General features: G+C 37.4%; 1 pseudogene; it reads right to left on the minus strand.

Moving 5' to 3' along the window:
• Positions 1 to 11,389: 11,389 nt before the first annotated feature.
• Positions 11,390 to 11,490, minus strand: LOC119981579 (annotated as a pseudogene).
• Between the last annotated feature and the right edge of the window lie 7,459 nt (positions 11,491 to 18,949).

Genomic DNA, 18,949 nt, shown 5'->3' on the forward strand with positions numbered 1-18,949 from the left:
CATATGCCATTCCTTTCCATTCCAAGCCATGGAAAGCTCGGCACCACTTCCAGTCAATTCAAGTGACTCGACAGAAAGAGAAAAGTTACTTGCAGATTTATACAATACCCACACAAGACAATTCACCCGATTATTTTTTGTTTTAATACCATAAGCTCTGACGACATAAGCTTCATTACTCTTGCCTAGTTGGAAGAAAATAGATAGCCTAAAATCAGTGACTTTCAAAGGTGAATTCTCCTTCTTGTTTGCCTCAATAATATGTAGCTCCTTCATCTTCTTCACTATAACACACACAGGATCTGATGGTGAATAAATTACAGGTTTAGTATGCACATCAATTTTTGTTGACAATGAAGGCTTGAACATCCACTCCCTCAAGGTCTCCATGAAGGCATAACAAGCAGAAAAAATTTCTTCCCCATTGGTGTACCCCTTCAACTACAGCAACAATGACATTACCCTACTCAGTAGCCTTCTCCATTTTGGATATAGCATTATAGAGGCAATTTGTGATATCAAGCAATGCAATAACTTCACCATTCTCCATCATAAGAAGATGTTTGAATTTTACTTGGACTATCTTCTGGAGAGCTTTAATGGCTAAGGAATCTGAAGTAACAAAAAATAAGATTTTGAGTCATGACTTTCGACACTATCGCATGTTCTGGTCTCAATCCCTCTGCTATCATCCTAGTGATAATGTCCTTGTCAATAATAATCTCATAAAGCAAAGCATTGGCATAAGTCAACAACACAACATTTATACCAGATAGTTGTTGTAAAGAAAAGAGGGTTGATTATATAAAACAACTCGTAATTTCGTAAATGGCAACCATGAAATAGTTTTAAGAACTTCACATGTAATGCCCCTAACAACCTATCAAATTCAGCTTCAACTTCAAAACTACTACCTCTCTTATGTAGCCAATGTGGACTCCCAACAGAAAATATAATGACAAGAGCAAGCACTACATCAAGAATTATGAAAGCCCTAAAACAAATGTACCACCACCCTGAAATTTCTTAACAATGATGCTGACAAACATAGCCCCACGAATCTAAGACACGTAGCAATCTAGACAAAGCCTTCATAAATGCCTCTCATTGAAGAAGGATAAAACTCTATTATGCAAAGAGCCATAACAGGTGGTCAAGACCCATTCCAGTCCCAACTAACATTCTTCCCAGAAGCATACAAACGAGGTTTTTGGTTATTGCACTATAAAGCACCATCACCGTGTTATTATCGGCATTCCTGGGTTTTTTTTTGGAAATCCAATAGCAATATATTGAACAATAAGGCTCACCTAATCGGTTATGTCCTTCCCAGTCAGAAACCAAAAAACCCTCAAAACCTAGCTTATCTTGCAAAAATTTTGTCAAGAAAGAATGATCGCCTTGCAGTTTTCATCCATAATAGCTAGAATATGATGCCATAAAATTGGAAACATGCCAAAATAAGCAGTCCATCTTACTCAATTTCTTACAATTAAAATTCTTTCCCAATGACTTGTAGCCACCAGGATCAAACATGACGAGTACAAATCGCCTTTCGCCCTCTTGTTGTACAGATGTGATAAAGAAGATTGTAAAAGATGCCATTCCTAGTTATGGATATACAACAAACATCATGTGTGCACCTGCTTGAGGAATTTCCTCAAACACTTTGATGACAATATACTTCTGCCACTCTTGTTTCGTTACGCTTATGAGATAGCTCGAGAATTGTTGATTGTGAATCAAATGGTCGATATCCTATCTTCTATGTCTCATAAACTCAACAGTCTCCTCTGTCATGATTCTTTTTATAATTGCGTCGACCGCGTGCCCTATCACAAAAATCTTCTTCATGCTCTTCCTCACTAGAAATCCTCTAAACACCTTTTGAATCGTCAACTCTGAATCAAATCTGAGTTATTGTGACTCCATGAATTGGACCAGATTTGAAATTACATTCGGATTCGGAGACCACGATTGTCGTGCTTCACCGATAACAATTTCTTGTTTTCTTGGTAAATTGGAAATCTTGGCTATGGATCTTGATCATTTCGCACCAAATCACAACACACTAGTTCACATCGAATTTTTGCAAAACCAGCAGCCAAACGCATATCTATTTTTTATTCCAAAGAAGCTGATAAATTTATGATAAGAACATGATGCTTTCCTTTAAATTCATCACCAAACTTCTCAACATCGACAATAAGTTTTCTAACTTTTGCTTCAAGAACTGAAACTCTATTTTCAAGATTTGATTCTTGATTGTCCATGGCTGTAAAATGGGTGAAGATAATTATGCAAGAAGGGAATAGTAATAATATCAAATGAAATCAAGATCAAATCAACCTTCTTTCGACCTTAACGTATCTTCGAAAGGGAAACGTAGGAATCACATGAATCTATCAAATGAAAACCTCTTTTGAACCTTAACCTATCATAGGAAGGGGAAACATAGCAATCACTAGCTCTAATAACAATTGATAAACCCCTTTCAACCTAAACCTAGCAAGAATGGGGATGGAAGAACAAAGAAGAAATACATAGAGATGCAAAGAGAATACACACTGAGGAAAGCTCTTCATTTGATATCATTTTCGTAAAAATTGTTTGATACAAAACTACTAAAACTAATATATCAGAGCTAACCCTTAGTTAACCAACTTAACCCTATATTATAATAGAATTTTCCATGTTAGATAGGTAGGTTCTTATCAACTAGTGGTTGGTATACGAATGTATAGGCCTGTTAGGTGTGTGTATGGACGCGCACCTGCCTAGTTCTTAACAATGGTATCAGAGCTGTTCGATCTCTACATATGTAGGTATTTGGATCTCCCTTTGTCCAGGTATAAGACGAGACTAGGCCGCCACGAAAAGGGCTACCATTGGATCTTATGGTACGGGTAAGCACCTACCCAGTGAAAGACCCCCATTGAGTGCAGCCAACATGGGCATCGACTTCGTCTGGGTGTGGGACTGAATTGGGTCACCACGGAAAGGCTACTAATGGATTTGGTGGTGCGTGTAAGGGCCAGCCCAGTGAAAGACCCCCACTGAGTACAGCCGACGTGAGCGTCGGCTCAGTAAAGCGGGGATATTGATACGAATGTCCCACATTGCTTAGATATGAGACTTGTGATCTATTGATAAGGAGGAAAAATGTCTTCCTCAATCAGCCAACAAGTTTTCTAAGGTAGTGGCTTATTGGGCTAATTGGGTTACAACCAGCCCATGTGTGGATAGTGGTTGGGCTTTGGTTGAGGAGTGTATGGCCCTGCTGAGTGTGTGTGTGAGTGTGCACCTGGCCGGGTTCTTGACAATTAGTTACATACCTAAATTGGTAACCTCCATCCATAGGTAGTCTTTAATTGCTTGCTTGAACACCTTCAATATAGCAAATTTCATCCTCACCTCAAATTGAACATCATTCATGGCAGCATTAGTGTTAAATTGAGGCTAAGGTCCATCCCTCCTATTATTTTGCCTCACTGAATATCTTTCCCCATCAAAACCATCAGTTTCAGTATTACCAAGATCTTCTAATATTTCTCATTCCAATCAGGGTCATTGTTATGAATATTCATCTCCAGATTATCTTGTACTCCTACATCAATATGGATTTCTGGCACATTTCCTTCAAGGTTTTCTGGATTTTCTTCTATGCTCTCATATAAAATTTCTGTGTTTACTTCTTCATCCTTATCAAAATTATCCTCTATTATAGAAACCTCATAATAGTCATCATCATTCTGAACTGCATTATCCTTTAAATCTACTACGGTAAACCCAATACTAGGTAGTACTGGAACTTCTACCAATTTAGGTTGTTGGTCATCATGATCCGTCTAAAAAAACAATCTCAAAATTAATACGAGTCGAGCACAATAACCAGATCGAGTCACAAGTTAAGTGAAGCCAAAGAAATTGTGCAAGATTTGTAGTGAAGCAAAGTGAAGCTAGAGAGTATCGAATCGAAGCCACAACAACCAGATCGAACACTATGCAAGATTTATAAATAGCCTCCAAAACCCTACTTCCAAGAGATTTGTGCGAGGGAATAAGACTCTTAAAAAATGATTTGTGACTTCTCAATTTAGGTATGACTTTTTTTGTTATTTTTTAATTTTAATTATATTACATGTTAAAAATTTTATCCACGTCAGATATGCCACGTAAGCCAAATTGGTCAAAATTGAAAGTCAAATGCCACATAAGCAATTTCCGGTAGGTGTCTCATCGAAATTGACCAATTGAAACTAATATGAAAACTGAGTGATGAAATTGAAAATTTTCAAAATGCAGTCACTAAATTGACTTGAGCATGATATTAGAAAGTGTAGGACCTCGATATTAAAGAGGTTGGTAGTTTCTAAACCTTCTTGATGCCATGTTTGTGTGCTTGATAGTTTTAATATTGTTTAGATATAAACTTAGAAGCATGCTAAGATTATTTACAAAAGATTAAAACTTGATCTTGTATGTTTGTATTCCATGTTAAAGTATTGTTTGTAATCAAATAAATTTTTAGACGCATTCTAGGCAAACATACTTGGGTCGTGGTTAAATAGGTGTTGTAGAGCATCGTTCCATTAAATTTTTGATTTGTACCTATGCTAAACCGAACCAAGGACGAATCCACTGCGCGTCTAAAATTGTTTTTCATAACCAACATTATAGTGTATGTGTTTTGATTCATCAATGAGTGAAACACGCACTATTGTTGATATACTCGATCGATTGGGTGTATGCCACTAGGGTGTGGGAGGACACCTATAATATGGTCATTCATGTACTTTCAGGTTACGGAAGTGTAAGCATCCACCTGAGAGGTTTAAATTAATCCACCAAGAAACTATGCATAGTGATCCTTATGGATCAAGCGTTGGTATTTAGTTTGATTGACAGGTCAATCTAATAAGCGTAGTGGATAGATACAAATGAATCGAGAGCATAGAGGAAACATGGACTTTGGAGTGTTTGATAGTACACAAAATCTCTCTCCAACTTATCGGGTGTTGCATGGAGGATATATTCATACACATCTCACAGGCCAGGGACAAGTTTCTAAATAAGAAAAGCCTCGATGTAAGTATGGTACATCTCTGGGAGTTCATCCATAGTTTAGGTGGTGTCAGACGAACATTGGATTGAAATATTATTCTTAGTTATAGGGTTTCGTGGTAAACGATAATATTTTGAGAGCCCAAATTTTTATGTCCTGTGGAGTCCCCTTGGTAGCCCCGCTTTAGTCTCACGTAACGAAAGATCGAGAAGAATCTCAAAGTCACTATTTGCTATGCTCAAAAACTCAAGGAAAGGTTTTGTATAATAAGTTTAATTTTATGGATTTTTGGTTTACCAAAGAAAGCCCAAGAATAAAATTAATTTTGGGCCAAGCGCAAGTGTACTAATAGGGCTATGCATTGGGCCGCACGACCCAACACCAAGTTGTGTTCAGCGGCCCAACTAGTGAGCACGAAAAGCAGCCCCGACTCTCCCTTCCCTTGTTTTCTCTTCTCCTAATTCTAACCCTATTTCAATTACTAATTCTAATTTAGGGATGATTCCTCTAAACCATAGTTTTCTCTATGAAAAATAACGATTATTCTCAAGCTCCAAAAGCTGAAAAAATAGAGTTTTCTAGAGATAAAAAAGAGAGCTTGCTTGAGTGAGTTATGCTCACCCCCTAGAAGATTTTTGTTTTCGTTTGTAGTGAGGCTAATGGGAATACCAAGGAAACAATGTAGGCATTCTTGTAGTGGTGGTTAGTGCGTTCAAGAAAAGAACAAAGTTAAGGACCTCGATATTGAAGAGGTTGGTTATTTTCTAAACACCTTTCATGCCATGATTATGTGCTTGAATGATCTAGATTTAATTTTGTATATTTATAAACCTAGAAACATACTAGAATTATTTATAAGATTAAAAGTAGATATGATGTGTTTGTATGCTATGTTAAAAATATTATTTGTAACCAAATAAATTTTTAGAAGCATACGAGGCAAACCTAGAATAGGTTATGGCCTATACATGGGTTGTAGGGTATCGTTCATTAAAATTTTTATTTGTACCTATGCTTAGACAATCCTAGATAGCTCCTGTCAAATCATTTTTAGTAAGCAACAGTGCGCTCACACGTGTCATCACAACACATAAGCGCCTATTAAGTCACCATCAATTGATATTTATAGACGCAATTAAACGTCTGACAGTTAAGGCGTGACCCACTTATTTATTAGAGACTCATAAGGATCCGAGAGTCCTATTATATGTGAGGAACATTTTAAGCACCCCACAACATCCATTCAAAAAGATTAGTTACAATCCAAAATCTAGGAAGTTTTGAGTTCTATCGCTATTGCAAGAACAATATGTATGTATGTACAATATAGTAAGCATAAAGGGAAAGGGAAAGGAGTCAGTAGAACCAATGTTCCATTCGCAGCCTGTACGACTTTATGTAGAGAGTTCACGTGGCTTTCAAGTAGTGGCACAAAGCCTTTGCTGTAGAAAGTTATTTCGGTATGAGATGTATGCATGATGAGGATGATGGCAGGAGATGAAAATGCGATGTAGGCATAATAAAAGAACCATGAAAGAGTGTTGGTCTCATGAAACACTACATATTCTCGAGTGGGTGAATAAGGGACACAGATGCATGCAATGCTTGTTAGATTTTGTCCACCATAGTGATGTTATGTGTGTGATGTGTAAAGATAGATGATAAGTGCATGAACGATAGAGAAGTCATGAGAAAATGCTAGACTCATGAGACACTGCCTATTTCCAAGTGTAGGATGATTAGGGGGCATTAGTGTTTCAATGATACCATGGCAACATTTATCGTAATGGGAATATGTAACAGGCTGAACAAAATAAAGGTACTATAGTTGCCTCGCTTTGCTCGCCTGTTTTGAAAAAAGAGGCGAGCAAAAGAGTAGTACCGGTTTTTGACGAGAGGAAGGGAAGAATGAAAGAATTTTACTATAGTCACATAAGGTTGCACTATGATCTCATGAGTAAGAATTGGATCGGGCCGAAGAGGTGCCGTAATCATGGATGTGGGGATTGGGGGATATTGGCAATGATTGTTACCGAGTAAAGGACTACCAGGAAGGAGAGTGAAGAGGATAGAGTAGGACTTACGATTTTTGGAGTGTCGAGGGATACTGGTAAAGAAATTAAACGAGTAATGCACTAGCCAAGGGATAAATATCGAGGACACGAGTGGATTGTGTGATACACTTCCCAGACTTTGTTCGAGTGTTTGAACTCAGATTTATGGAGATTAATTCAAGGGATACTGGTAAAGAATTTTATCGAGTAAACCACTGCCTAAAATAAAAGGATATGGGCGACAATAGTGACACTCGTGATGCTCTTCCTATATTTTTCTCATCGATGGATACTGGCAAGGGATTTTACCAAGTAATACGTTGCCCGAGAAATGAGTAGATATAAGGGATACAAGTGAGACTCATGATGCTTTTCCCACACTTTTTCTTTGGGTTTAACTATGGAATTTGTTCTTTGAAAGGAAAACAAGGGATATGAGTTGGACTCGTAATACACTGCATGTTTTTTCCTTAAATTTTGGATTTGAGATGAAAGGAATATGAAGGAGATCAGAGGGATACGAGTGGGATTCGGAATGCACTTCCCAACTTTCATCGAATTTTTCTAAGTTTTCTTGTAAGGAGTTGGAGAGAAGTGTGGTCACATGAGGGTTCATTAGAGCGATACCCACAAGCACCACGTTGGCAGGTCATTTCACTAATAGAGATATGCAAGCATATTATTGTTTTCAAATCCACACCAATGAACCAACTGTCAGGGCAACAATTTCTAATACAAGCATTTATTCTCAAATTTTATCTTTTCCAACGTGTTGATTGGAATGGGATATGATACTTGTATAAGGAGTTTCGAAAGCAACTCAACATGAGTACTATAGCATGTTAGGAACCCTTAGCAAAAGAAAAGCAAGCATCGCGGGATTTTTTTGTGACTCGTGCTATGCTTTGCCTTTTTAATCTTTCTAATTGACCTATGTAACAAGCTTTCGACCAATGACTCCCAATCCAGTTGGTTTAGGGCATTAGGTGTGAAGACACCTCAATGGATCCAATAACTCAAGTCAAAAAGGCTACGCGGCTAGGCGAGTTACCATGGAAGTTTTCTATGGTCTACTTTTTTACGCGAAACTCATTGCTTACCAAGCAAGAGGTCCAATTACTCAATAGAAAACCATGATAAAAATTAAAAAAGAATTGGGCATGCCATTTGAGGAAGTCATTGTGCCTGACATACCATGAGTGCAATACAAGTGTTTGAATTATTGGATCACGCCAGATAAAACCAAATTTGAGATAGAAACACTCAATTGGGTATGAGTCCTTAGCAAAATTCATCAGCACTTCAATTAATCACAACAACACATTCATATTTTCATTCACGAAGCTCATAAGGCATTGTGGTTGGAAATAAAGTGTGGGCCGAAATCTCAGAGAGTTGGTTTTGAGAGAGAAAGGGACAAATGGACTGGGCAATAATGAGTCTGATTGGGGACAGAAGTCCTTTTTATAAAGGAGATGGATGATAACATGGTGACATAGGGGACACTAACAAAGACATACCGAGTGAAAAACTACCTACTCTACGTATGTGAATGAGATACACGGACTGAAGAAGGTCTAGTGAAAACAACCATAGCTAGCAAGACCAGAGTAAAAGGAACAACTCCAGGAACCACCAACAAAGAAAACAACCATATAAACCCATAAAACCCAGCTTCAGTAGCCAGCTCCACAAGAAACCCCATCAATCAATCATAGCAAACAACTGAAACCAGAGTAGAAAACCTAAAAGACAGGCTAGAGCAGAAGAACAAGCAGCCAATAAGACAGGCAACAAGCTCAACCAACTCCCTCAGTAAGCACAAAATCAGCAAACTAAGTATTGGAATGGAAACTGAGGCTAGCAATCCAAGCTGAAGAGTATTCAAGATCTTTAACATGGAAATAAAGAATGGAGAAAAACAATATCTTGAATCTATAAAGGAGAGCTTCCACAGATTTGCTAGCTTTCTCAAAAATTCTTTTATTTCTCTCCTGCCAGACCAGGTAAACCACCAAGCTCAAGGCAACCGTCATCATTCTAGCATCAAGGCTCTTATACCTCTTATTGAATTTCCTAAGAGCAATCTGAGAGTGCTCAAGGAATCAGTGATTTGCAGCCACTCCTTAATCCTTCTCCAGAAATAAAAAATCCAAAGGCATTTGAAGAATAAATGCCTCTGAGTTTCCTCCTCCCTACTACAAAAAATGCAGAAAGTGTTGGTTGGGATGAATCTCAATCTGTCCATAGTCCTTAGCCTTCCTTTCACAACAAACCAGAGAATAAAAGAACATTGATGTGCCGAATATATACATACATTTGTGCATCCTTTACATATAAGTTCATCCCATTTTGAGTTGATTAGGAGTTGATATTTCCTAAGAAAGCTATATTTGCATATTGTAGGTGCCAAGGCAAGAAAGGGAGGAAAAGAGTGCAAAATGAAGATTTGGACTCCAGAAGTGATTTCCAATCGATCGGACCTGCCAAAATAATCTTGAATTCTTGGAGACAGATTTTATTTCCGATCAATCGTAGCAGTGTCCAATCGATCAGAGTTACTATTCACAACACGCGTGTTTCGCGAAAAAGTTTCGGATTCAAGTATTTTTGAGCCAAAACGACCCTAACTTGTTTGGGAAATGATATAAGAGTTTGGGAAAGTATAAAAGGGCATAAAATAGGATTTTGGGGGCGTTCTTGGAGCTAGGATTCATTCTCTACCTTGGAGGCCACCATTGGAGCTTGGAGAAGAAGAGGGTTCACAAGGGGGTTTTCTCTCTCCTCTTTTATCTTAGTTTTTATGGTTGATTTCCATTGTTTGATGATATATCTTGACTCTATGAGTGGCTAGATTTCTTTTCTAGGATCTTAATGTAACAAAATCTTGAAGATTCAATAAACTTGGTTTCCTTATTTCTTGATTTCTCTCTCTTATTGATTGTCTATGAATGTGCTTAATGCTTTTGGATGTTTGATCACCATTTAAATGTTTTGTTGCCTAGATTGAGACCGGAAGGAGATATCTAGGGTTTGCCTCAAGCCATAGATGACATAAGGTGCATGAACCATAGGTATATAGGTTTGTAACTTATGCAATCGCTAAATGATTTCCATAGTTCTTAATGGGTTTTCAATATATTAATTCGATTGTTAGGAATAACAGGGAATTATATTGAAAATATGTTTGATGTATCTAGGAATATAACATTGAATAGGTTGGGAAATTGATTGTCATTATTGAGAGATGAATTAGGGATTAAGGGACCAAGGGAGTTGAATTGGATAGGTTAGGTGAAATTAAGTATCATAGTGCTTCCCATCTTTGATTAGATTTGTGATTACTGATTTGCTCTTTTGTTCTTTGCTTTGGTTTAGTTTAAAAACAAAACCAATCACGAATCCTTTTCCCCAATTTACATAGTTGTTACTTGATTTGACATTGATTTCTATTGCCAACATATCCTCATGGGAATGATAATTTACTCATCTCTTTATTACTTGTGCGATTTGTGCACTTGTAATTAAATCCATATCAAGTTTTTGGTGCCGTTGTCGGGGATTGAGGCAATTGTTTTTTTTTTGTGTCAAATTTGGTTTTCAATTGTGTTAATTGGTTTTTATTTTTCTGCAGAATTCTTTCTCTTGTATGAGCTTGGGAAGACATTCTTTTAATCTGGAATTAAGTGCTATTTATTTGGAGATTGAAAGGACTATTCTCAATCTTAGACGCGAGCGTATTAATAATCAAAGAAGGCGTTGGAGACAATCAAGGAAGAGGGAATGTTGGTGAGCTAGGTGGTGGTTTAAATGCTAATGTTGGTAATGGTAAAGGTGGAGGTGCTAATGGAAGAAATGGTAGTGACGAGGTTGAAGGCCCTCCTAGGCAATTTGATCCTCACTCTCTTGAGGATTGTGCTAGGCCTATTTGGGATACAAATCCTTCAAGCATTCGCTATCCTCCTATCAATGCTACTAATTTTGAGATCAAGCCGGCTATCATCAACATTATCTCTAACTCGATGAATTTCTATGGTCTTCCTAATGAAGAGCCCAATGTCCATCTTCGCTCTTTCTTGCATGTTTGCACGACTTTTGGGATTAACAGAGCTTCTAAGGATGCTATCTTGTTGAGGTTATTCCCATTTTCTTTGAGGGACAAAGCTAAGGGATGGTTGATGTCCTTCCTCCCAATTCTATCACCACTTGGGAGGAGATGACAGAGCAATTCTTGGCAAAATTCTTTCCTTCAACCAAGGTGGTGCAAATTAGGGCAGATATCAAGTCTTTTGCCCAAAAGGATCTTGAATCATTTTATGAGGCGTAGGAGTGCTTTAAAGGAATTATTTAAAGTTGTCCAAATCATGGCCTTCCAGAATGGGTGGTATATCAAGCCTTTTATAATGGGTTGAGCATGCATAATAAGGAGACTTTTGATGCGGCTGCGGGAGGTTCTTTTATGACCAAAAATCAAGAGGAGGCTCGGGAATTACTTGATAAAGTGGCCAAGACCACTAACTCTTGGTCCTCGGTGAGGGGGAATCCAAAGCAAGGGGGAAGTTATAGAGATGATGAGGTTATGTCTACCTTGGCTATCATGGTGAAGAAGATTGATGCATTGACACTAAATCAAGCTCAAGGGGCACATGCTATGCAAAACACACCTTCCAATATGTCTTATGATTATTGTTGTGGACGTCATCCTATGGGGGAGTGTCTTATTGCTTCTTCTTCTAACTCTTTTGAGCAAGTGAATGCCATTGGTGGAGGTAATTTCAATAAACCCCGCAATGATCCTTATTCCAACTTCTACAATCCGGGATTTAGGAATCACCCCAACTTCTCTTGGAACAATACTCAAAATGTGGAAAATCCTCAACATCTAGTGCAACCCCAAGAGAAGAAAAGGGATATTGATGAAATGTTCACAAAGCCTGTTGGAGGCCTAGATACACTCACAACTCATACCTTCCAATTTTTGACAAGGACGGAGCAATACATGAGGAAAACCGATGCCACTCTACAAGCTCAAGCAAATTTGATGCAAAACTATGGAGCTTCCATCCGGAATCTTGAGGCACAAATGGGGCAAATAGCTAACACCTTGTCATATAGAGAAAGAGATACATTGTCAAGCCAATTGGAGGTGAATCCAAAAGGGAAGGAGAAGGAGCAATGCATGGCAATCACTCTTCGGATGGGTAAGGTGATTAAAAATGCTTTTGATCTAGATGCTGAAAAGGCGAAAATTTTGCAGGAGGAGGAGAAGTGCAGAAAAGAAGCTGAAAACTGTCCATGGGACATTTTCGATCGATCGGAGGGGGTTCCCGATCGACGAACCTCTTTGGTGAAAATTTACCCGAGGCAAATTCTGATCAATGGGACCCATCCCAATTGATCGGCCAGCTACAGTAAATGATAAAAAGTTCAAAAATGAGAAAATGTGCCGACGTGGTATGCTGTGGAGCTAGATTGGCCCGATAGTTCTCTTCCTGCACCTCCAGTCAAAGCTTATGTGCCTCCAATTCCATTTCCTCAAAGGTTAAAGAGCAACAAGAAAAAGGATGATCAATTCTCTAAGTTCTTGGAGGTATTCAAAAAGCTTCAAGTGAACATCCCCTTTGCCGAAGCTTTAGAGCAAATTCCCTACTATGCCAAATTCATGAAGGAGATCTTATCCAAGAAGCGGAGATTGAAGGAGCATGAAAAGATTCAACTAACCGAAGAGTGTAGTGTCATTGTGCAAAAGAAGCTCCCAATTAAACAAGACGATCCAGGAAGTTTCACAATCCCGCACACCATTGGAAACACCTTGATTGAGAGATCCTTGTGTGATCTTGGAGCAAGCATAAATTTGATGCTATTGTCGGTTGCAAAGCAAATTAGGATGAAGGAGATTAGTCCAACCACGGTGTCTTTGGAAATGACGAATAGATCTATAAAGTACCCTCTTGACATAGTGGAGAATGTGTTAGTGAAGGTGGGTGAGCTCATGTTCCCTATGGATTTTCTTATCTTGGATATGGAGGCCAACCCTACTAGTCCCATAATCTTGGGAAGGCCAATCTTGAGCACCGGAAGAGCTTTGATAGATGTTGAAAAAGGGAAGCTTACTTTGAGAGGTGCGGGAGGTGACCAAATCACTTTTAAAGTATTTGGCAATAGAAGGCAAGAGGAGGTTTCTCAACAATGCCTCCAAGTGGAGCATATTGACATGGTCATCCCCGACACTCTTGAGAAGGAAGCTCCATATATTCTGATGGAAGTTTTCCTATGCCAAAATTCAAAAGTTGAAGATGAAGTTCCTAAGGCAACGTCCCAAGTTGAAATTAAAGTTCAAAAGTCTCAAGTTGAAGATCCCAAGGAGAAGAAAACGAAGACCAAGAAAATGAAGAAGACCAAGACCAAGAAAATGAAGAAAAATATCTTTTCTAAGGAAACAGTGGTGATGAAAGCTTGTGCTCCTTGCATGGCACCTAAGAAATCAAATGTCATTCTCAAGAAGCCATTAAGGGGAGTCTACACCACAACCCTCAATGATCCCGATTGAATTCACAAAGGGAAGTCGGATTGAAGACTTTAAACCAAGCGCTTTTGGGATGCAACCCAGGTTTTATTGTTCTATCTCTATCTCTTTATTTCTATTTTCACCTATTCTATGCAATGAGGACATTGCATAGTTTAAGTGTGAGGGTGAGAGTTTAGGTTTTTCTAGTTTTTGCTTGAAATAACAAAATTTTGACTTCAGATACCTTATGCCATGTCATTCTTGAGTATATTTGGATGAATTTTGTGATCTTTGAAGCATAGATGGATCTTGCTATGGACATTCTTCCCAATTGAGTTTTCCTATCTTGAAAATTGTTTTGTCCGTTGTGTTTTTGTGATATGGAACACTTGATTGTGGGGTATGAAATATGACTTGACTTTGGCATTTGTGGTTGTTTGAGATCAATTTGATTCTAAGTAGCACTACTTGAGCATTGAAAAGAAAAATATATATATATATGAAAGAAAAGAATAGAAAAGAGAAAAAAATTTATTTTCATGAATAAATGATTTCTTTCATAAGTTTTCTGCTGAGTAACTGGGCCTCTTGCCTAGCAAGCAATGAGTTTCACGTAAAACGGTAGGAAATAAATGTTAGAGTACCTTGGTGACTAGTTTAACCTCGTAGCCTTTTTGACTCGGATAATTAGATCCGTTGGGGTGTCTTAACACCTAGTGCCCTAAGCCAACTGGATTGAGAGTCATTGGTCGAAAGCTCATTACATGGGTCATTTAAAAAGCTTAAGACATTGCACAAGTCACCTTTGAAAAGAAAAGAGAATAAGGAAAAGGAAAAAAATGTGAATAAGAATGAAGTTTGAATAAATGCTCATTGTATTTGCTATTTGATTCTTATTGTTCTTGGAAGACTTCATGGCCTTTGTTTATATTTCTTTGAAGCCAAATATCAAGTGAAATCCATTATGTGCATCAATTTTTGAATTGTTAAGCAAGGTGGATAAGATAAGATTCTTGAAGGAATGCTTTTATTGATTTGATTGCCCTAATGCTTGATTTGTTAGTGTGGATAAGGTTGCAATTGAGAATCCATTTTATACTTTTGTTGATGACATGAATTTTGGCATTGAAGTTGTTTAATGTTTGTGGGTATCATTATGGTAAACCCTCAGGAGACACAACTCCTCCTACTAGGGGCATCTAGGGGTTTAAAGGCTTGTGACACATGCTAAGTGTCATCGTGAGTCCTACGAAAGTGGCATAGATTAGTTTCTTATTTAGAGTTGGTCTTAGCTGTTTTATTTTTCATTTGAATTTAACGAAAAATACTCTTTCCTTCCTTTATTCATTCTCAATTTGCTCGAGGACAAGCAAAGGTTAAGTGTGGAGGTGTTTGATGTGCCAAATATATACATACATTTGTGCATCCTTTACACATAAGTTCATCCCATTTTGAGTTGATTAGGAGTTGACATTGCCTAAGAAAGCTATATTTGCATATTGTAGGTGCCAAGGCAAGAAAGGAAGGAAAAGAGTGCAAAATGAAGATTTGGACTCCAGAAGCAATTTCTAATCGATCGGAGTCATTCTCGATTGATTGGACCTGCCAAAACAACCTTGAATTCGTGGAGACAGATTGCATTTCCGATTGATCGAAACAGTGTCCGATCAATCGGAGTTAGTATTCACATCAGGTGTAGTTTCGAGAAAAATTTTCAAATTCAAGTGTTTTTGTGCCAAACCGACCCCAACTTGTTTAGGAAACGACATAAGAATATGGGGAAGTATAAAAGGACATATAATAGGATTTTGGGGGTGTTTTTGGAGCTGAGATTCATTCTCTACCTTGGAGACTACCATTGGAGCTTGGAGAATAAAAGGGTTCATAAGGGGGTTTTCTCTCTCCTCTTTTATCTTAGATTTTATGATTGATTTCCATTGCTTGATGATGTATCTTGACTCTATGAGTGGCTAGATTACTTTTCTGGGGTCTTAATGTAACCAAACTTTGAAGATTCAAGAAACTTGGTTTCCTTATTTCTTGATTTCTCTCTCTTATTGATTGTCTATGGGTGTGCTTAATGCTTTTGGACGCTTGATCACCATCTTAATGCTTTGTTGCCTAGATTGAAACCAGAAAGAGATATCTAGGGTTTGCCTCAAGCCATAGATGATATAGAGTGCATAAACCATAGGAATATAGGTTTGTGACTTATGCAATCGTTACATGATTTCCATAGTTCTTCATAGGTTTTCGATATATTAATCTGATTGTTAGGAATAACAAGGAATTATATTGAAAATATGTTTGATGTATCTAGGAATAGAACATTGAATAGGTTGGGAAATCGATTGTCATTATTGAGAGATGAATTAGGGATTAAGGGACCAAGGGAGTTGAATTGGATATGTGAGATGAAATTAAGTACCCTAGTGCTTCCCATCTTTGATTAGATTTGTGATTACTTAATTGCTCTTTTATTCTTTGCTTTGATTTAGTTTAAAAACAAAACCAATCATGAATCATTTTCCCCAATTTACATAGTTGTTACTTGATTACACATTGATTTCTATTGCCAACATATGAGCGAGATGCAGACTGGATATGTCAATGAATAGGAGAAAAGTTTTTTGTGTGAGACACTACCTACCTCTGAATAGATGGATAAGGGACATGAATAGTTGACTAGATGGAATAACCCTTTTGAAAGATTTCATCAGAGGGAGTTTGAGGTACGACTCAAATCGTCTAGACGAAGGAAGTGGGCTAAGACTTATACGAAGATGAAGCTCGAACTAGTGTATAAGCGAAGGGGCATATGGCTAGGATTCAACCAGCAATCGAAACGACAAATAAATAAATGACTTGGACAATTTATGGCAACAACACGGTATGCATTTGTAAGTGTGTGAATGCAAATGTGTGTGTGAATGATCGTACCTAATAAGCGTCAAGGACATTCCTCTTCTTGGTGGTAGAAATGGGGGCAACACATCAGTAAGATTCCTTTTGACTTTTTGACTGAAGTCTCCAACCATTGCTCAAGTTTATCGGGTGTTGTCCCAGTTGAGTTCATTTGCGCACATGGCCTAGAAATTGCAACTTCATCCTCATCTTCAAGGACTACCCCAATTTAGAGTTATTATGGAAAGGGATGCCCTAGTTGTGATAATGACAGTGTAACAATATGTGGATACAAATGTATAAAGAATGTGTATGAACAATCTAACAAAAATTAGGAACACTATAAAAGGAAGAGATATTATTTACATGAAATAAAGCAAATAGCAACGGAACATGGAACTCCCCATTTCTCATGGTATGACGGCTTGACCCTTTCGAGAAAGGCAAGGTATTTCCTTGGTCGTCCTTAGTGTCGCAACTATGCGATCCAGCCTGGCGGTCGGGGGCGTGTGCTCACACGTTTCATCACAACACATACAAGTGCATATGCAGTCGTCACCAACTGATATTTATGGACGCAATTCGACGTCTAATAGTTATGGAGTGGCTCACTTATTTACCAAAGACTCGTAATGGTTCGGGAGTTTGATTATGAATGGGGAAGGTGTTAAGTACACTACAACATCCATTCGAATAGAATGGTTGCCATCCTAAATCTAGGAAGTTTTGAGTGCTACCACTGTTGCGAGAACAATATGTATGTATGTACAATATGGTATGCATAAAAGGAAAGAAGTCGGGAGTCAATCAGACAAATATTCCACTCGCAGCATATACAACTCTATGTAAAGAGTGCATGTGGCTTCTAAGTGGTTACACAAAGCCTTTATTGTCGGGGGATATTTTGATATGAGATGTATGCATGATGAGGATGATGGCGGGAGATGAAAATGAGATGTAGGCATGATAGAAGAACCATGAAAGAGTGTTGGTCTTGTGAAACACTACCTATTCTTGAGTGGGTGAATAAGGGACACAGACATGCTTGTGAGATTTTATCCACCATGGTGATGATATGTGTGTGATGTGTAAAGATAGATGATGAGTGCATGAATGATAGAGAAGTCATGAAAGAATGTTGGACTCATGAGACACATTTTGTTTTTGATTGTAGACTAAATAAAGGACACAAGTGTTTGCAATGCTACCATAACAACGTCTATCGTAATGTGAATGTGTAAGATATGGGTAAATAATGATGCGTGAGATATGATTGAATGATTTATGCATGGTGTGATGATGTGTGAAGCATGAGAGGTAGAGAAGACATGAAAGAAAGTCAGGCATGAGACACTGTCTATTTTCGAGTGGATAAACAAAGGACACAGGCATATGTAGTTCATGTGATACGTTATCAATCATGATGCAGATGGCGATGCAGGCAGATATGAGCCCTTACCTCTTATTCTTTGTTTTTGTCATTTTCTTTTAAGATCTCACTTCACTCCCTGGTATGCTTTTTATGCAAGTGGAGATGTAGGACCAGATGATTTCTAAAACAAGATGACCTAAGACGCCTATGGTTCTCCCTGACTTTGGGAGGATCGAGTGAGGATCTTTACAGTAACATATTATCTACCACTGAAAATGATGGTAACCAAGGTATTTGATAAAAAAAATTTCATTGCTTTTGTGATTCATGTTGTTGTTTCAGTGTTACAGTTTAATGTTATTGGCTCCGTTTGGTAGAACGGTTGGGGTGATTTTCAATGCTAGCGCCTAACGGAAAAACTGTGGAAAAAACCTTGAGCTTAAAGGTATAAAATATGTTGTGTGGTGTTTGGTGAACTAAAAGCTGACACTAGTGGAAAAGTTGTTGAATTAAAGTATTATCTTAAATTTTATTACATTAGATTTTATAAAAATTTTTGTTATTAAATTAAATTTAATAAACATAATTAATTTTAAGTATAAATTATGAATATTTTTAAATTATAAATTTTTTTATGTTATATGAGTTTAAAAAATGTTAAGTAAAAAACTAATATAAATATTTTAAATTAAAATTAACGAGGAAATGTTAATAAAATTTTTTAAAGTAAAATAATAATATAAATATTTTTCAAAGTAAAATTAATAAAGAAATTAATATATGCAATAAAAGTATTTTTTAAACTTTATAATATTATATTTTATGATTTTTATAATCAATTTTTTAATAATACTTAGTATAAAGTAAAGTACATGAAAGACCCTCTAAGTGTATAGTAATTTCCAAAAAAAACCCTTTTAAATTTGTTCCACACAAGTTCTTAGCCCTTGGATCCCCAAATACTATTACTAACCATTGGACTTGTTTACCAAAAATAAGGTTAATTGACCAAAATCAATCTCTCCTCTTTAGTCTTCTACATCCTT

Source organism: Tripterygium wilfordii, chromosome 16 (assembly GCF_013401445.1).
Source record: "Tripterygium wilfordii isolate XIE 37 chromosome 16, ASM1340144v1, whole genome shotgun sequence".
Lineage (NCBI taxonomy): Eukaryota > Viridiplantae > Streptophyta > Magnoliopsida > Celastrales > Celastraceae > Tripterygium > Tripterygium wilfordii.